Raw genomic sequence first — 21,289 nt, 5'->3', positions numbered from 1 at the left:
GAAAAAAGGAGGCAGTATTTATGCTGGCCCCTTCTCCCAGCTTATTCCTTATTGGCTGAGTGAGACGGGAGCCCTCCCCATCCTATTTGCAAAGCTCTAGGTCTTGGGCCCTTAAAGATACAGTAACTTCTTCCAGGGACCACTTTCCTCTCTCCCCATAGCTCCTCACACTTTGTGTATCACCCCGCAAATGGTTAAAGGGCCATGTCACGTGCTGGGGAGGACTGACCAGTAGGCAGTACTGCCTGTAAGAGGCAGACTGCCCCATCACAACCCTACTGTCACCCATCTAATAACGGGCAGGGGTGGAGCACTCTCCTGTGCTAGCTGGTCTCAGCTGCTGGAAAAGCCTCTGTGGGAGAATCAGCAACCAGCTGTAACTTTTGCTGGGGTCCAGCCCCACTAAAGCCCCAGTAAAGAGAGTTGCATAGTTGACACACCCCTTTGTCTCTCCTCTTGGCTGAATCCACAGCTGGGCCTTTGTCCTTCATCTCATGTCAAGAGGAAATCCACAGCCAGAGTGGTTTCTGTGCCCGCCGCAGGGCTGGAATCTAGTGTCCGGGCTGAAGGAGGTCAGGGAAGTCCCAGTACCGTTGATGCTGCTCCACTACAACCTTCTTGACAGCCTTCTGCCAGAGTAGAGGGCTCCGAACAGGGTGATGAATAGAGACCTGCACAACAGCAAGGGATGAATCCTGGTACCAGGTTGTTGCAGTGTAGCCCCGATGCAGTGGTGGGGGGATCAGCAGCTTAGGTCTGGTGATAGAATTGGGGTGTGTCACAGCTCCAGTCAGGCTCCCCCTGCTGGTGGCTCACCAGATTGCTGTGAGGAGACGCAGCTGCTGCTCCCTGGGTGTTTTAACTTCCACAGTCTAAAAAGAGCCCAGACACTGTACCTGTGTGATGATTCTGGAAAGCTGTCTGTGCAACTTATGAATTCTGGCTGATATGAGGAAGTTATCATGCAGTTGTTATTATGAAACTGCTGCATCATGCAAAGCCACTGTGTTGTGTATCCATGTAGGGTTTATTGTATTTGTATAGCTCTGTACATTTATTTTGTGATTAAGTAAAGAGCAATAATGTGTTAGAATTCTGTGCAGTGCCTGCCACATGCCCCTTGCAGAGGTAACTGAGCAGGCTCACACTGTTGGTGGAGTTCTGGGAAAGGGTGTGTTTAAGCTATGGGAGGGAGTCAGAGCAGTCAGGCCTGGTTCCAGAGATTGGGCAGGGGACTGGGTGGGTGCAACTCTTAGGACATGGTGGTATATAGAAGATCTGCACCTTGAGCGTGTGTCTAAGGACCCCAAGATGGGGGCAGAGCCTGGGCTTTATTCAGACTATGGAAACTTAAGAGACCCGGGGATCCAGTGGCTGGCTCTCCCCTCAGCAATGTGGTAGGCGGGGAGCCCCACCAGATCTGGGACAGGGTGCTTAGGGGAAGGTGAACAGCAAGGACACTTTATGACTGCACAGGATTTTGGTCTGTACACTTACTCAATGATTCTGCTCACAAGCTATTGGCAGGAATGGAGCTAGCCAGTATCTGGCTTGTGTACAGGTGAATATGGTGCTGTTTTAAGCTGACCGTCCTAAAGACTGACGCTCCCTGGGCACAGGATAAGGACAATGCATTACTGACAGCTGCAGGGCAAGAGTCTCCTCACCACAGCACCTGGCCAACATGCCTCTTCTGTGCACAGGAGGGGGCAATGCTAGAACGGGTGTTCAGCCCTTCTGCTCCTCTGGCCTCCTGGCTGGGACGGCTGAGCACAGAGCAGGCACCTGCATAGAGACGACCAGTTCATTTGCCACAGGCCACTTAAGCCATCAGTTGCTCTTGATTTTTGGTCACTTCCAACTAGGGTTGCCAACTTTATACTCACACAAAACCGAACACCCTTGCTCCGCCCTTTGCCCTGCCCCTCCTCTGAGGCCCCGCCCCTTCTCCAAGGTCCTACCCCTGCTCACTCAATTCCCCCACCCTCTGTCACTCGCTCTCCCCACCCTCACTCGCTCGCTCATTTTCACCGGGCGGGGGCAAGGGGTTGGGGTGCAGGAGGGGGTGAGGGCTCTGGTTGGGGGCGCAGGCTCTGGGGTGGGGCTGGGGATGAGGAGTTTGGGGTGCAGGAGAGGACTCCGGACTGGGGATGAGGGGTTTGGAGTGTGGGAGGGGCTCTGGGCTAGGGCAGGGGGTTGGAGTGGGGGGGACGGCTCTGACTAGGGGTGCGGGCTCTGGGGTAGGGCTGGGGATAAGGGGTTTGGGGTGTAGGAAGTGCTCTGGGCTGGGACCGAGGGATTCAGAGGATGGGAGGGGGATCAGGGCTGGGGCAGGGGGTTGGGGCACAGGAGAGGGTCGGGGTGCAGGCTCCGGGTGTCACTTACCTCAAGCAGCTCCCGGAAGCAGCAGCATGTCCCCCCTCCAGCTCCTACACGTAGCTGTGGCCAGGCAGCTCTGTGCACTGTCCCGTCTGCAGGTGCCGGCCCTGCAGCTCCCACTGGCCGTGGTTCCCGGCCAATGGGAGCTGCGGCGCTGGTGCTTGGGCCCAGGGCAGTGTGCAGAGCCCCCTGGCTGCCCCTATGCCTAGGAGCTGGAGCGGGACATGCCGCTGCTTCTGGGAGCCGTGTGGAGCCATGGCAGGCAGGGAGCCTGCCTTAACCCTGCTGCGCTGCCGACCGGAGCTGCCAGGGTCCCTTTTTGACGGGGCGTTTTGGTCGAAAACCGGACACCTGGCAACCCTACTTCCAACCCACTTCAAAGCACAGAGCTTTGCTAGCTAGGTGCGCCCGGCCCCTGTATAAATGCATGCCTCACAGGCAGGTTTAGTTCAGCTGTGCAACCTTTGGATACTGCTCTACACACCAAATGGTACCTCTGCCACTAGCTTCAAAAGGACAACGGCAGCCTACTTATGACTGAAAGGGTATTTTTTCCTTTACAAGGGGAAAAAAGAGATAAAAGCACATGCCTGCTGCTGGTTAGACACTGCGGCTCTGTTGTGCTGTTACACAGATGGCCTTTGGCTCAGGCTTCTAATTGTTCCTTGTATTTCCCCTCTGCCCTGGCTGCTGCAGCAGCAACAGCAAGTTTGCACATGTAAGGGGACTGTTGCCCCTTGCTAAAACTCAGTGGGGGGGTTTGGTTGGACATCTCCCAGTACCAAAAGAAAGGGGAGGGGTCAATGAGAAACCAGGACCCTGTGACTGACAGGTGAGCTGGAATTGCCTGGGTCAGACAGAGTGGGGCTGAGCTAAGGAGAGAGCAGGAACAGGAGCTGAGCTGGGGAGCAGAGCCTTGTCAGCCAGAGAGAACCAGAGAAGGGGATGGTATGATGGGATAGCCTAATTTTGGCAATTAATTGATCTTTGATTATTAGCAGGTAAATATGCCCACTGGTCTGTGATGGGATGTTAGATGGGGTGGGATCTGAGTTACTACAGAGAATTCTTTCCTGGGTGTCTGGATGGTGAGTCTTGCCCACATGCTCAGGGTTTAACTGATCGCCATATTTGGGGTCGGGAAGGAATTTTCCTCCAGGGCAGATTGGCAGAGGCCCTGGAGGTTTTTTGCCTTCCTCTGCAGCGTGGGGCACGGGTCACTTGCTGGAGGACTCTCTGCACCTTGAGGTCTTTAAACCACGATTTGAGGACTTCAATAACTCAGGCATAGGTTAGGAGTTTGTTACAGGAGTGGGTGGGTGAGCACAGCCAGGGTCTGGGCAGAGGCCTGGGCCGTGTGAGGGACAGACTGTGAACTGCCCGGACGTTCCAGAGACGCTGGTTGTGACGTCCCCGGGCCACAGAGCGGGGTGACGGGTTTTCCTTTCACGTTCCCCATTTTTTCCTGATTTTTTTACTTCGTTGCTGGTTAATAAATTGTATTTGTTTGAACTGTACGGAATGATCAGTGGGTCAGGGAAGCGTCCAGTGCAGAAACAGCATCCATGAGTGGGGACACTCTGACAAGATGGGGGGGTTCGAGCCCCCCAGGCATCCTGGGCCCAGCCTTGTTGGGGTTACGAGGACTCTGCCACACAGGAGAGTGGAAGGGGAGCCCTCGAGGTCAGGCAGGCCTCTGGGTAAAGGGGAGTGGGAGCGAGAACTCAGATCCTTTTGCCTGCCAATTCCACCGGGGTAGTGTATAAACCAAGAAAGTTCCCCACAATAGCGGGACCATTCCCCCACTTACACATAGGAAGGACCAATATACTTCGAATGGAGAAAAGCACAGCAATGAAAAGGCCCATTGTGGTTTTTCCTATTTCGGATCGTCCTTCTAGTGACTGCAGTGTCTCCAGGCAGCACGTTGCTCAGTGAGGATGGGGGGAGGATTGGAGTCCCTTAGGGACAAAATGTACAGCCACCTGTTGGGACCTGCTGGGCCTTTTCAGAGCTAGCCACCCCGTCACTAGAAGACCCACAATCTTTCCCCCCTTATTAAACACTGGCCAGGGAAGCTGCTTCCAAAGCCAATGTGTATCTCCTCTCAGTCCTACTGCGAATTCTACACATGCACACAAAGCACACAGCTCCCGCCTTGCGCAGGGAGAGAAGAGAGGGTCTGGGGAAAGGTGGCCTCCTTACCCAGGCACCAAAGCCTTGTTTACAGGTAGCTTACTCTGGATTTCCCAAATGCCCATGTTTCGCTCTATGCTTTTCTGTATTAGTAAATGCTGCCCCTGCTTGGCAGCAGGAATAGATGCATGACATAGTTGGCATCGCAGAGAATTGGTGGGGTAATATGTAGGCCTGGAATATTGGCAGAGCTGGCCCTAGACCAAATGGCACCCCAGGCAAGGAGTGTCTCTGGTGCCCCCCTTCCATTTGTTAAACTTCTGAATACCATATTTTTTATTGCATTTATAGCCCATTTCACTACTTCGATGCACAATTTGCATGCATGATTTATCCCTGTCCTATAAGACAATACATTTGCATGCTAGGATCTGTAAATCTGTATTTTTTCATGCCAAGAAGTAACAGCATTTCTTTTATAGTGTTGCTTAGATAGGGGTTTGAGAGATATCTCTGGCGTCTCATTAAATATGTCCTTTCTTAGTCTCTACTTACACTCTTCAAGTCTTAAAACACAAGTACAATTACACAATAAAACAAGGTTCATAATATCGCAGCTGGGCTCGCACTTCACTTCGTTCTTATATGTCACTGACTGACTGGCGCCATCCCACCCTCTATATATCTACAAGGGCATAGCTCCAAGTGTCAGGGGGTAGCCGTGTTAGTCTGTAGCCACAAAAACAACGAGGAGTCCGGTGGCACTTTAAAGACTAACAGGTTTATTTGGGCTTAAGTTTTCATGGTTAAAAAACCCACTTCTTCAGATGCATGGAGTGAAAATTACAGATTCAGGCATAAATATATATATTGGCACATGAAGAGAAGGGAGTTACCTTACAAGTGGAGAACCAATGTTGAAGGCCAACTTAGTCAGGGTGGATGTCAGGGTTTCTTCCCCACTCTGAACTCTGGGGTACAGATGTGGGGACCTGCATGAAAGACCCCCTACGCTTATTTTTCCAGCTTAGGTTAAAAACTTCCCCAAGGCACAAATTCCTTTCTAGCCTTAGTATCACTGCCACCACCAAGTGATTTAAACAAACATTCAGGGAGGGCCACTTGGAGCCCTACCTTCCCCAAATATCCCCCCAAGCCCCTACATCCCCTTTCCTGGGAAGGCTTGAGAATAATATCCTCACCAAGTGGTACAGGTGAACACAGACCCAAACCCTTGGATCTTGAGAACAATGAAAAATCAATCAGGTTTTTAAAAGAAGAATTGTAATTAAAGAAAAGGTAAAAGAATCACCTCTGTAAAATCAGGATGGTAAGTACTTTACAGAATAACAAAAGACTCAAGAACACAGAGGATTTCCCCTCTAGGCAAAACCTTAAAGTTACAAAAACAGGGATAAACCTCCCTCTTAGCACAGGGAAAATTCACAAGCTAAAACAAAAGGCAATCTAACGCATTTCTTTTCTGCTATTACTTACTATTTCTGCAAGACTAGATGCTTAGTTCAGATATACTTAAGAAGATGTAATTTCCCTGCCTGGTTTCTTGGCTGGCTCCGAGAGACACAGACCAAAACCTTCCCCCACAGATTTGAAAGTATCTTCTCCCCTTATTGGTCCTTTTGGTCAGGTGTCACCCAGGTTATCTGAGCTTCTTAACCCTTTACAGGGTAAAGAGGGATTTTATGCTACCCTTAGATGTATGTTTATGACAGTGGTTGTAGTCCACTCCCAATAATTGATGAGGAGGTGTCAATACCAAGGGAGGGAAAATTGCTTTTGTAGTGAGCCAGCCACGTCAAGTCCCCATTCAAGCCCAAATTGATGGTGTTAAGTTTGCAAATGAATTGTAGCTCAGCAGTTTCTCTTTGAAATCTGTTTTTGAAGCTTTTTTGTTGAAGGATGGCTACTTTTAAATCTGTTATAGAGTGTCCAGGGAGACTGAAGTGTTCTCCTACTGATTTTTGTATGTTACCATTCCTGATGTCTGATTAGTGTCCATTTATTCTTTTACATAGAGACTGTCCAGTTTGACCAATGTACATGGCACATGATAGCATATATCACACTATTAGATGTGCAGGTGAATGAGCCCCTGATGGTGTGGCTGATATGGTTGGGTCCTATAATGGTATTGGTAAAGTAGATATGGGGACAGAGTAGGCAACGGGGTTTGTTACAGGGATTGGTTCCTGGGTTGTGGCATGGTGTGTAGTTGCATGTGAGTATTTGCTTCAGGTTGGGGGGCTGTCTGTAAGCGAGGATTGGCCTGCCTTCCAAGGCTTGTGAGAGTGAGGGATCGTTTTCCAGGATATGTTGTAGATTGTTGATGATGCGCTGGAGAGGTTTTAGCTGGGGGCGGTATGTGATGGCCAGTGATGTGCTGTTATTTTCCTTGTTGAGCCTGTCCTGTAGTAGCTGACTTCTGGGTATCCAACTCGCTCTGTCAATCTGTTTCCTCACTTCCCCAGGTGGGTACTGTAGTTTAAGAATGCTTGATAGAGATCCTATAGGTGTTTGTCTCTGTCTGAGGGATTGGAGCAAATGCGGTTGTATCTTAAGGCTTGGCTGTAAACAATGGATTGTGTGATGTGTCCTGGATGGAAGCTGGAGGCACGTAGGTAAGTATAGCGGTCAGTAGGTTTCCGGTATAGGGTGGTGTTTATGTGACCATTGCTTATTTTCACTGTAGTTTCCATGAAGTGGATCTCTTGTGTGGACTGGTCCAGGCTGAGGTTGATGGTGGGGTGGAATTGTTGAAATCCAGGTGGAATTCTTCAAGGGCCTCCTTTCCGTGGGTCCATATGATGAAGATGTCATCAATGTAGTGTAAGTAGAAGAGGGGCACTAGGGGACGAGAGCTGAGGAAGCGTTGTTCTAAATCAGCCATAAAAATGTTTGCATGCTGTGGGACCATGCGGGTACCCATAGCAGTGCCGCTGACTTGAAGGTATAGGTTGTCCCCATATCTGAAATGGTTGTGGGTGAGGACAAGGTCACAAAGCTCAGCCACCAGGTGTGCCATGGCCTCATCAGGGATACTGTTCCTGACAGCTTGTAGTCCATCCTTATGTGGAATATTGGTGTAAAGAGCTTCTACATCCATGGTGGCCAGGATGGTGTTTTCAGGAAGATCCCTAATGCATTGTAGTTTCCTCAGGAAGTCAGTGGTGTCTTGAAGATAGCTAGGAGTGCTGGTAGCGTATGGTCTGAGGAGAAGTCCAAATAGCCAGATAAGGGCATGGCTGACAACATTCTAGGAGGTTCAAGGAAAGTGTAGTTCTCAGAGTCTGGAATGTTCCACAAGATTCTACAAAGGTCCAGAACATTCTAAGTTAGTGAAAAACAAATCCACATATGGTATACCTGAAACATGTTACTTCAAACATTCTATTTTCTCTTTTGGCGCTAACAACAAAACAGCACCCTGAGCCTGGCGCACCCCGAGCCTGGCATGCCAGTCAGTTGCCTGTGTCGCTTGCCCCTAAATCTGGCCCAGAATATTGGTATAGAGGTACAGCTTGCTCAGAAAGGATAGGCAGGGCAAAAAGGGAGGAGGTGTTGCTTTGTATATCAAGGATGTATACGCTTGCACCGAGGTCAAGATAGAAAGTGGGAAGCAGACCTGTTGAAAGTCTCTGGGTAAGGATCAAAGGGGTAAAAAACAAGGATAATGTCATGGTAGGAGTCTACTACAGACCACCTAACCAGGAAGAAGAGGTGGATGAGACTTTTTTTAAACAACTAACAAAATAATCCGAAACACAGGATTTAGTGGAGAAATGGACTGAAGTCAATTGGATGAAATTCAATAAAGACAAATGCAAAGTACTCCACTTAGGAAGGACCAATCCGTTGCACACATACAAAATGGGAAATGACTGCCTAGGAAGGCGTACTGCAGAAAGGGATCTCGGGGTCATAGTGGCTCACAAGCTAAATGTGAGTCAACAGTGTACCACTGTTGCAAAAAAAGCGAACATCATTCTGGGATGTATTAGCAGGAGTGTTGTAAGCAAGACACAAGAAGTAATTTTCCATTCTCCTCCATACAGTTCTAGGGACCATATTTCAGGAAAGATGTGGACAAACTGGAGAAAGTCCAGAGAAGAGCAAAAAAAAATGATTAAAGAAAACATGACCTATGAGGAAAGATTGAAAAAATTGGGTTTGTTTAATCTGGAGAAGAGAAGATTGAGAGGGGACATGATAACAGTTTTTCATTGTTAGGATTTCTTTTGTTCCTTGTAGACTCATAGACTTTAAGGCCAAAAGAACCTCACCCACCCACTCCTGTAACAGACCCATAACCAGGGGCGGCTCCAGGCACCAGCACAGCAAGTGCGTGCCTGGGGCGGCAAGCTGTGGGGGGTGGCCTGCCGGTTGCCGTGAGGGCGGCAGAAAGGCTGTCTTCGGTGGCATGCCTGTGGGAGGTCCGCGGGTCCCGCGGTTTTGGCGGCAATTCGGCGTTGGGACCGGCGGACCTCCCGCCGGCATGCCGCCGAATCCGCGTTACCAGCGGACCTCCCGCAGGCGTGCTGCCCAAGGCTGCCTGACTGCCGTGCTTGGGGCGGCAAAATACATAGAGCCGCCCCTGCCCATAACCTCTGGGTGAGTTACCGAAATCCTCAAATTATGGTTTAAAGACTTCAAGTTACAGAGAATTCACCATTTACACTAGTTTAAATCTGCAAGTGACCCATGCCCTATACTGCAGAGGAAGATGAAAAAACCCCAGGGTCTCTTGCAATCTGACCCGGGGGGAAATTCCTTCCTGACCCCAAATATGGTGATCAGTTAGACTCTGAGCATGTGGGCAAGACCCATCAGCCAGACACCTGGGAAAGAATTCTCAGTAGTAACAGAGAGCCCTCTCCACCCAGTGTCCCAACACTGGCCACTGGAGATATTTGCTCCTAGCAGTCACAGATCTGCTACATGCCATTGTAGACAGTCTCAAGCATACCATCCCCTCCATAAAACTTATCAAGCTCAGTCTTGAAGCGAGTTAGGTTTCTTGCCCCCACTGCTCACCTTGGAAGGCTGCACTAGAATTTCACTTCTCTGATGGTTAGAAGCCTTCGTCTAATTTCAAGCCTAAACTTTTTGACAGCCAGTTTATATCCATTTGTTCTAGTGTCCACATTGGTGCTCAACTTAAATAACTCCTCTCCTTCCCTGGTATTTATTGTTCTAATATATTTATAGAGAGAAATCATATTTCCCCTCAGCCGCCTTGTGGTTAGGCTAAACAAGCCAAGCTCTTTGAGTCTCCTCTCATAAGGTAGGTTTTCCATTCCTATATCATCCTAGTAGCCCTTCTCTGCATCTGTTCCAGTTTGAATTCATCTTTCTTAAACATGGGAGATCAGAATTGTACAGCATATATACTTAATATATACTGATATACTTTAAAAATGCCTTCTTATTGTCTTTAGTTCTGACAGCCATGGTTTTCCCTGATATCTTTAGCTTCCCTTATCAGTTTTCTACACTTCTTAACTTCTAATTGCTATTGATTGCTGTCTCCTCCCCATTTTTCTCATTTGTTTTATAAAAATGGGGAGGAGACAGCAATAAATAGGATGGACTAGATGACCTCTCAAGGTCCCTTCCATCCTATATATATATATAAAATCATAGAATCATAGGATGGAAGGGACGTCAAGAGGTCATCTAGTCCACCCCCCTGCACTCATGGCAGGACTAAATATATATATATATATATATATATATATATATATATATATATAATTTCTAAATGTGGCCTTTACTTCCCCTCTTAAACAGGATGGGCTTTAACCAACCTTCTCCTTTTTCATTGTGGAACTGTGGCTTTTTGGCCATCTAATAAATTCTTCTTAAAGAATTCCCAATATTAATTCCCATTTTATGTCTAATTTTTTTTCTCCCAATCAATTTTGCTTATAATTGACTTTAGCTTTGGGAAATTAGCACTTTTGAAGCACTAAGTATCTATACTAATGGTTGGGACTGTCCTTTATTTGCCCAAGGACACAATCACTGGTGCCCAGGCAGCCACTAACTTCCAATCCAGTAATCAATTCATCTTTATCCATCAAAATCAGGTCCAAAATAGTTACCTCATGTAGGGAGCAATATCTTCTATGTTAGAAAATTATCATCTAACTTTTGGAAACTCCAGTGATGTTTTACTACTGGCTGCATGAAACCTCAAGCATGCTGCTTACAAATTGAAGTCCTACATTGGGGGAAGGGATAGCTCAGTGGTTTGAGCATTGGCTTGCTAAACCGAGCATTGTGAGCTCAATCCTTGAGGGGGGCCAAGGGATCTGGGGCAAAAATCTGTCTGGGGATTGGTCCTGCTTTGAGCAGGGGGTTGGACTAGATCACCTCCTGAGGTCCCTTCCAATCTTGATACTCTATGATTCTCTATGATCAATGTGGCAGATAGTGCAACTCCATGCAATAACTTTGGAGGCCATGTTGTATTAAGTTTATGAATGATTTATGTATCACTGTGAGTAAGGGATTGTATGCAAATCGGGGGCAGCATGGGTGACCCCAGTTCCTCCAGAAAACCCAAAACAGTGTGTGTCTGGGGCGTGACTAAGGTGAATCATTTAGTTTGTAAACACCTCCAGAGATGTAACACCCCCTGTTGAGGCTTCGTTCAAACTGGGTTTTTCAGAGACCAACAGACAAAGAAAGGACTTCTGATAGAAAAAGGCTGGGTTTAAGCTGACTCAGGGCCTTCTTTCTGATCCAGGAAATGGACAGGATCTAAAGAACGGTGAGACCAAACATCCCAGCCCAGGCCCTCTTCATCCCACAGCCTAGCGTTTGGATGGTGTCACAACTAGAACATTTATATTTAGAGGCAGTTCAGTCTATTCTCAATCAAAGCAGAAAGAATTCCACCAGAAAATGCTATCTTGCCTAATTGAGATGTTTCTCCACCTGGACACAACAGAACCTATTATCCCCAGAATCTCCAGCAATTCCTGTGATTTTAGATGACCTGCTCACCCTCAAGATATCAGGCCTTTCTGTTAGCTTGTTGTGGGTCCATCTTGCAGTAATCAGAGTCTTCCATCCTTAGTTGAGGGCCCATTTTTGTTCACCCAAAAGTCAGATTCCTGAAGGGCCTCATGAGGGCTCTTCCACCACTGGTGAACCAACACTGCAACAGAATCTTTTTCTTTGAATACTTACCAGACCTGCCTTTGAACACTGCTTCATGTCCTACCTCTTGATGAAGGGCACCTTCTTAGTCACCATCTGTCACATTCTGGGGTGCAATCCAGACCAGTGAGGGGTTGTGTCACTGCCTCTCCCGTAACCTTGGGTGCCTCACAATGCTTTGCTGTTGTAGCTCCCAACCTGGGCCGCTCACAAACAGCCTGCCAGCATGCAGGTTACCCCCTGAATGTCTGTGTATAGCTGCAGCCATGCTCCAGGAGTGCGGACTCCAGCAGCCTGTGAGCTACACTCCAGCCACACTATGGCTTCCACCAGCCTTGGTTACTACCTGCAAGGTGACCTCAACACACTCCCAGTCCTGAGTTTTCCCAAAAACATAGTTTCTGCACAGTCCAGCCCTCTCCTGGGCAGTTCAGATATTAAAGGTTTGTTGCTCCTGTAAAGAGTCAATATTCAACAGTTTGTTACTTTAACTGGAGTTATGAACAGTTCAATTTAAACACAGCACAGGATTAGTTTAGATTAAAAAATAAAACAAATTTATTAACAAAAGAAGATAGGATTTTAAGTGAATTCAAGTATAAAAGATCAAATTAGAAATGGTTATCAGCAAATAAAAGTGAAAGCACACATTTAAAAGTCTAAAACTTAATCTAGCAGGTTTTGGTTCCAAGCTTTGTTCAGGATGGCCTTTCTGACGCCCAGTCTTCCACCCAGGTGGTGACTGATTCTCTCCTCAATCAGGATCTCTCTCTAAGGCCCAAATGTGCTGGTGCCTTTGTCTTCTTAGGTGAAAGAGAAAGAACTTGGGGTTCTCTGCCCCTTTCTTTTATAGTCCAGTGAACCCTTGAAGTGGATTCTTCTGAATATTACCCCTCAAAGGAAAGTTTATTCAAACAGTAAAGAAGGCAACATGGAGTCTAGTGGTGAAGGAAGCTCCCGGCTCTTTCTTCCCACCTGTGTTTGCTGAAATGCAAGTTTGCTTTGTCTCCTGCCATCTCCTCCACCTGCTGTCTTGAGAAGCCTGTTTACTACTTAAATATAAATTGAGGTAATCACACATGCCTTTGTTTAGGAGAGACTTGTTTAACAACCTTTGCCTGGGCAGGGCTGTCTGGTTTTGAACATGTACTCATAACATTATACAGGGGAATTTCATGATACATTTAATGTTGCTTCATACATTTCACCATGATAGTATTGACTAGAGAGTTAGTAGTTTTCAAATGATGCCTCACAAGGCATATTTTGTACAAAGATTATTACAATAGTGTGTAAGGTGGGAACATAGGGCTGCTTTTGGTCACAGCAGCCAGACGGGTGAGCAAACTGGGAATGAATGCTCCCGGCAGAACTGCCATATACCACTTTTCATAAGGACATGGTTTCCCTTTGTCTTCACCTGAAGTTCATCCCGAAAGTAATTTCTAAGTTTCACATGAATCAACCTATCCACTTACCAGTATTCTTCCCAAAGCCTCATGCTTCTGATGAAGAGAGAAGACTTTTCTCTTTCGCCATCCGATGGGCTTTGGTGTTATATCTGCAAAGGATTAAACCAATTAGAAAGATGCCTAAGCTATTTGTTGCTTTAGCAGCACAATCAAGAGGACAGGCACTATCTGCTCAGAGACTTTCTAAGTGGACCTCCGGCTACATCATTCTTTGTTAGCATGTGGAATATATTCTCCTCCTGGATAGGGTGGGAGCCCACTTCGTTAGAGCACCAGCAACTTCTACAGCATCACTTTGAGACATACCTGGGAGCTCCAGCCATACTTGCACAAAACAGTAGGCACTAGTCCACATCTCTTTTACAGTTGCAGCTTGGAGGACACCAGTATTACAGACACCTGTACCAATTGCATCGTCCCCTACTGTTTAACTACTGCTTACCAATCTCCCATGTGTGGAGTACATATAGGGATCAGCACTTGGAGAAGAAATGGATGTTACTTACCTGTAAGTGGAGGGTCTTTGAGTTGTGTGGTCCCTGTCTGTATTCCACTACTCACCCTCCATCCACTCTGCAGTGGATCATGACTAGATTCATGGTAAGGAGCTGGAGAGGCATCGGTCCGCCCTCCCTCTTATGCCTTCAGTTTGGAGCACAAGGAGAACAACTGCATAGGCACAGACCAATGGCCACTACTTGCTAGAACTCTCTGATCTCAGCCGCATGGTGCTGATGCCTACCCACATGTGGAATATAGACTGGGTCTGCACATCTCAAAGAACCTCCAGTTACAGGAAAGTAACCTCCATATGTGAGTTATCAATAACTCTAAATCAGGTAATGGTGTCTTGAATGGAGTGGGGGGAGGGATAGCTCAGTGCTTTGAGCATTGGCCTGCTAAACCCAGGGTTGTGAGTTCAATCCTTGAGGGGGCCATTTAGGGATCTGGGGCAAAAATCTGTCTGGGGATTGGTCCTGCTTTGAGCAGGGGGTTGGACTAGATCACCTCCTGAGGTCCCTTCCAACTCTGATATTCTATGATTCTATGCCTCACCCCCACAGCTCTTTTACCCACTCTATCCTTCCTAAACAGCCAGTAACCAGTTACAGTCATGAGATACCCCCTTAGCACTATCCCCTTGAGCTGTTAGTTTAATGTCTTTCTGCTGCTGTATCTCATCTTCAATCCAGATGATTAGCTCCCTACCTGTGAGATGCAGACCATTCTGTTCAGACTGAACCCTTTTCCATTGAAATGTGGCTCAATATTCCCCAGAACCAAAACCTTCAGCTTCACACCAGTGGCAAAGCCAGCGGTTCAACTCCAGTATTTTCTTCCTTCTCTTGTTTGAGGGACTGGAAGGATCTCGGAGAAAATCACTTGAATGTTCCTGTTCCCCAACTCCCTTCTGAGATCCCTTAAGTATTCAGTATTCTGTGTAGTTCCATGGGATGCTCTATCATTGGTTCTAGTGTGTCTCATCACCAGGGGAGACTTGCCTGCTGATTGCATAATCCTGTCAAATCTTGTAGCCTCATTTTGTGTCTTTGCTCCAGGGAGGCAGCACACTATCCTGCTATCCTTTTGTTCTTTGTTTATTTCTCGGTCCACTCTTCTTAACACGGAGTTTCTGATGATGATTGTGTTTTACTAGAATGGTTGAAGATCCTCTCTTGGTAGCTGTTTGCTTCATAGCAAAAGGACACCCATCAGGTATGTGCCCCCGGTAGCTTTCCATTTAATTTCTCCAGAGGCAAATTCCTCAGTCATTACCTTGCTGAGAATCTGATAACAAGTTTATACTTTTAGCAGGGCTGATTGTCCCCTGGTTCTCTTTCCCCTACTTTTCACGGTAGCCTGTCTACTTCTTCACTTTTTACTCTCTTGTGTTTCCCTGTTGCCAGTCCTTCTGCGATCATGGGAGCCCCTCAATGGCAACTGCAGACGTCCTGCCATAATTCAACTCACATCAGGCCTGACACTCTCATTATCCCCAACACACTGTGGTCACAGTGTGTATCTAAAAGGTGTCGTGTGAATTATCACATGTAACCTGGTGACACGCTGGTTCCGAACATGATGTATGGATAGGTTGTGTACAAAGAGTTATATAACTGTGCTAGAAATATGTTCTTAAAATGTGTTTGGAAGGCAATGCATAAACCCAGCCTGCCCTAGACAAAAGAATGTGCATTGAACTGTCTGACCAGCTTGATTACAGGCAGAGGACAATGAAAGTACATTTATGTATAAGGTATAAGCTCCAGCAAAGCTCTCTCTTGCTGAGGCAGGGAGGTAACATAGTGGCATCCATGGCAATGATTTCCAAATCTGGTTCTCTAAGCTGTCATTGTCCTCTCAGTTGCAATGTTGATGCTGGTGCTGCCAGAGCACAAATCTCCCCCTCCAGCATGGCCCTCAGCTTGCACTTCATATATGAGTATCAGAGGGGTAGCCGTGTTAGTCTGGATCTGTAAAAAGCAACAAAGAGTCCTGTGGCACCTTATAGACTAACAGATGTATTGGGGCATAAGCTTTCATGGGTGAATACCCACTTCGTCAGACGCATGTAATGGAAATTTCCAGAGGCAGGTATAAATATGCAGGCAAGAATCAGTCTGGAGATAACGAGGTTAGTTCCATCAGGGAGGGTGAGGTTCTCTTCTAGCAGTTGAGATGTGAACACCAAAGGAGGAGAAACTGCTTTTGTAGTTGGCTAGCCATTCACAGTCTTTGTTTAATCCTGAGCTGATGGTGTCAAATTTGCAAATGAACTGAAGCTCAGCAGTTTCTCTTTGAAGTCTGGTCCTGAAGTTTTTTTGCTGTAAGATGGCTACCTTTAAATCTGCTATTGTGTGGCCAGGAAGGTTGAAGTGTTCTCCTACAGGTTTTTGTATATTACCATTCCTAATATCTGACTTGTGTCCATTTATCCTTTTACGTAGGGACTGTCCAGTTTGGCCAATGTACATAGCAGAGGGGCATTGCTGGCACATGATGGCGTATATAACATTGGTGGACGTGCAGGTGAATGAACCGGTGATGTTGTAGCTGATCTGGTTAGGTCCTGTGATGGTGTTGCTGGTGTAGATATGAGGGGCAGAGTTGGCATATAGGTTTGTTGCATGGATTGGTTCCTGAGTTAGAGTTGTTATGGTGCGTTGTGTGGTTGCTGGTGAGAATATGCTTAAGGTTGGCGGGTTGTCTGTGGGCGAGGACTGGCCTGCCTCCCAAGCTCTGTGAAAGCGAGGGATCATTGTCCAGGATGGGTTGTAGATCACTGATGATGTGTTGGAGAGGTTTAAGCTGATGTAGGTGATGGCCAGTGGAGTTCTTCATATATGAGAACTCTCCTCCTCTGCCTTCAGGCAGAAAGCAAATTATGGCACATCCCACACAAGTCATGACAGTTGCTCCCTTGTTGGCAATATCTGCTGTCTGGTGTAGAATCATAACTTTCAAGAAGGAACCAAACTGCTGACTCTAAACTCCCTGGTTTGATACTCCTGTCCACCAAGTCAAGGGTTTGCTTGGAACCTGACTTATATATTAAGCCTCACTATTGCTCCAGCCCCTCATTGCCCGAGGATTAATCACTCTGTGACTTCAACACTAGGTTCCAGTTCTCACCAAGACACAAATAAACATACCAGGTTCGCCTGGCCCCTTCAGGAGCTTGGAGCCCCTGTGGAAAGGCAACTGATGTTGATCGATACACAGATCTCAAAACTGGATAGCTTTCAGGCAGAATGGTTTTCCAGAGGTCTAGGAGCAGGGACAAAGGCTAAGGATGGCCATGCTCCCATGGAGAATGGAATCCGCAGATGTGCCCAGTTATGAAAATCCCTCTTCCTTCTCCCCCGCACATCCTGCTTTTATTGGGCTCCACTTCCACATCCCTGGGAGGAAGAAGAGCGAAGAATTGTCATTTCCAAGATGTTTAGAAAGACCCTCTGCTCCACAATTAAAGACAATATCAGAAGAAAGGGCATAACACAACTAACCTGATACAATCAACAATGAACTACGCTCCCAGAAAGGGAGCACATGCACTTTAAGTTTGTAGAGGACACAGGCACAATACCAGAAGGAGAATACAAACCCATGCAGCTTCATGCCCATTAGAGCATAACTCCAATAACCCATTCTGCTGAATGTGAAAAGGGAACTTCTCCACATCAACAGAAAACTCTTGAGCATGTAGGGGATTACACAGTGCCCTACGCTCTGTGAATACCATTACATGCCATATGCTTGTGCCAAAGAACTTCGAGGCCCGACTCTGTCGCTCAGGGGTTATGAGTTAAAATCTTGCTGGGGGGGTCTACACAAAGTGGTTGATTCTCGGAATTGCTCTCTTCTTCTAATCTTGCCTTGACTGCAAGAGCAGGGGAGAGTGGAAAAAGCTTCACTTAGTCTGGGGGAGGGAGGGGCAGGGGAAGAACAAGGCAGCCAAAAGGTGAAACAGCACCCAACTACAGCTTGTGTTCATATATCAGAACTCTCCTCCTCTGCCTTCAGTCAGAAAGCAAATTATGAGAACAGCATGTCACCAGCAGGGAAATTTAAACCACAAAAATACATACCTGTTGCAACTTAAATCCTCAGTGTTAACAGCTAACCAACTCATGACTCCATGAAGGTTCAACCAGCGAAAGGACAATTTCTTTGGACACAGGTGCCGTGTAGGGTTGCCAACTTTCTAATCCCTGAAAACCGAACACCCCTGCTGTGTCTTTTCCCCCAAGACCCCGCCCACCTGTCTTGTCCCTCCGTTGCTCGCTCCTCCATCCCCTAGGGCTCACCTGCCACCTGCAGAGCCATGCTGGGAGGAGCTGACATGGAGCCTGCCCGCCTGTCCAATTGGGGCACATCAGGGTTCAGTCCCTGGAGCGAGGGGCTGGGGTGGGAAATCAGGGCACAGCAGGGCGGGGAGGTGGGTCCCTGGAGTGGGGGGCCAGGGAAATCGGGGCACTGTGGGGTGGGGGGGCAGATAGGTCCCGTCCCCCTCCCCCCCAGATGGCGCTGGTACCTACTTTGGAGCCCGGTCTGGAGCCAACCAGTTCTCTCCATCAGGCTGGGAGGGGCAGGAAGAGCAGTAGCTGCTAAGCAGAGCTGCTCCTCCAGGCTCCAGCAGCAGGTGCTGCTCTTCCTGCCCCCCAGTAGCAGAGGCTGGTTACTGCAGGTTTCTACTGGACAGTCAGGTCGAAAACCAGACACCTGGCAACCCTAGTGCAGTGTCACTCAAGGGCCACAAGTTACCCTCTAGGGACCGACTATTGAGCCTCCCATGTTTTCGTGCATCTCGACTATTAAGCCTTCCTCTGTGGCTCCTCGTGGCAGAGAGCAGCATCCCCACTGGGGTCTGCTTTGAGAGACAGCATGGCTGGAAAGAATTGTGGCCACTAGGTCAACCAACTGGGTGTAATGGGCCTGGTTCCTGAGAGAGCCAGCAATGGCTGCCCTGCCTGGGCCCAAGTCCCCCTGGACCCAGATGGGAGCAAAGGAGGTGGCTGGGCCTTCCTCCTGTGAGGGTCACCCTGCCCTTCTGCCCCAGGAGGGAACCAACCTCCATCCTGCACTGAGGGCACCTTTGCTGTTCCACTGATGGGCTGCCCTGGAGCAGAGCTATTGGGAAAAGAGACAGTCTTGGGTCAAAGGCTGACTTTCAATAGGTGGCAGCAAGGTAGCTGCTTTGCTATGCATGAAACCTAAGAACCAGATAATCTACGAAGGATTTAGCACCAGCTTCCCCACAAACATGAGGTGTGCTCTGAGTAAAAGTCAGCTTCCTTCTGGCTGTGCTCCAGGCAAATGAAAAATCCATAAGAGTAGTGATACTTCACCAGCACTTCGGAGGTTCTCCATTTTTTCTACATCTTTCATGTCTCTTCACAGTGCCAAACTACAGTCAAGCTCAACATGGCCTTCTTTCCACTCTGATTTTGCCACTTTCATTCCCTTGGCTTTGGTTTCACTAGATAGGAGGTAGGGACAGTGGGACTCTCATTCATCCATTCATGTGCATCACTAATTAGATGATGAGGCATTTGACTATTTTTGGGAGTTATTTTGGGTCCCATCTCCCCAGGTGGCCCATCTCCCATATTGTACAGCCACGTGAGCACTCATGATCTGTTGTGATCATCACGAGATTCTGCAGAAAATGAGAGGGGTAGGCAGACTGGAGGAAAGAAGTAGGACATCATATGAGGCAAATAACGTCATGGAATCAGTATTTTCGGAACCTTCTTAAGCCAGCAGCACAAAGCATTCACTGGCCTGGTGACTCCCAGCCCAGTCCTCTATTCCAAATTCAGCTAGTGACTTCATACACCAACCTCCAGTTCTGGCATCATGCGCAAGGATAGTGTATCTGCAGAGTCCGCCTCAGCAACAGTTCACAGAGAGCCACTATTGGGCCAGCCGAAGAGACTTCACTCATGAAGGGGGAGGGATAGCTCAGTGGTTTGAGCATTGGCCTGCTAAACCCAAGGTTGTGAGTTCAATCCTTGAGGGGGCCACTTAGAGATCTGGAGCAAAATCAGTACTTGGTCCTGCTAGTGAAAACAGGGGGCTGGACTTGATGACCTTTCAAGGTCCCTTCCAGTTCTAGAAGATAGGATATCTCCATTAATTTAATGTAATGATGTCAGGTCATCAAGTCTCCCACAGTCCTGATCACAGTGATTCAAGCACCTCAGACCTCACTTTGGACAGTCTGGGAGAGTGTACAGAAGAGTGAGCTCTGCTGTTGTGGGGTCCACCATCCTGGCAACTTTAAGTGGCAGTTCTTAGTGCTTCAGACTATGCCAGAGTGGACAAAGAGACAATGTAGATGTTCTTAACCCAATGGTCATAGTCAGCTTTTCATGGCCTTATCACACAGACTTGTGTGGCCTTAACTATAGGATTTAATGCATATTACAACCCTGGTCATAGGCAGCTTGGCCTCCTCCATGAAGGAAAGTAAATTTAAAAAAATGAATGGAGATATCCCATCTCCTAGAACTGGAAGGGACCCTGAAAGGTCATTAAGTCCAGCCCCCTGTCTTCACTAGCAGGACCAAGTACTGATTTTGCTCCAGATTCCTAAGTGGCCCCCTCAAGGATTGAACTCACAACCCTGGGTTTAGCAGGCCAATGCTCAAACCACTGAACTATCCCTCCCCCCGTAAGTGTTACCGGTGGGCACCCCAGGGAGGCTGAGGTCTCTATAGTGCTGCCCTGGTAACTAGATCCCATTAAGAGAATAGTGGAGAACATTATCTTCTTACCCTAAGAGGATCAGGACTTAGTTGAAGGAATCCGCAAACCTCAAGAAGGGAGGTGCAGCCGACTTACCCAGCTGGACCAACAATATCCCAGCCACAAGAGGAGACAGCCCCCTCCCCTCCTGGAAGTCACTTCTTACAACCTCATGTGTCTGACTCAGCATAAGGAGAACCCTTAGGAAGGTCATAGTTACTCCTGCTGTGTACCTGTGATTCATTGATTCTTCACTCTGACATGCAGAGCACAGGACAGAAATCACCTAGCATCAACACCCATGGCAGGCCTTCATGGCGCTTTGTTTTAATTAAACAGTAGGATTCCCCAGTCCACACCAGTTCTAAGTCACTGCTAGGTGCTGGCCGAGCCAGAGTGCCACCTCCCCATGGAAGGAGAGAGGAGCGTGATGCCCACTGCAGCTGGGGCAATCCACAGGAAGGGCTCGGCTCACATCCAGAGTCGCCACCTCCCCCACCCCCCGGAGAGGGCGGTGCCTCATCTAGTCGCGGCTCACATCTAGCTCTGTGCCCCAGCCTGACTGACCCAACCCTTAGAGCCGAGCCTTATCCTGAAGTTACAGATCCAGTTTGCCAACTTCCCTTAGTTACGTTGTTCTAATATGCTGTTCACTCTGGAGACCTGCTGTGGGTATGTGTAGGGCCATTTACAGCATCTCCCCCAATGAGAGCTCACATGATGCCACCAGAACCATGATGCATTCCAAGGCTCAGGCCCCCCGCTTGGGGTGAACCCATTGCAAGGTGCCCTGGCTGTCACAAAGAAAAGAGAACTCTCCCTATGTTTCCCACAAGCATCACCGGGATTGGTTGAGTTACCGCACT

The sequence above is a fragment of the Terrapene carolina genome, unplaced genomic scaffold (assembly GCF_002925995.2).
Source record: "Terrapene carolina triunguis isolate 2854851 unplaced genomic scaffold, T_m_triunguis-2.0 Scaffold508, whole genome shotgun sequence".
NCBI classification, from domain to species: Eukaryota; Metazoa; Chordata; order Testudines; family Emydidae; genus Terrapene; species Terrapene triunguis.
Note: the sequence above shows the minus strand (reverse complement) of the source record.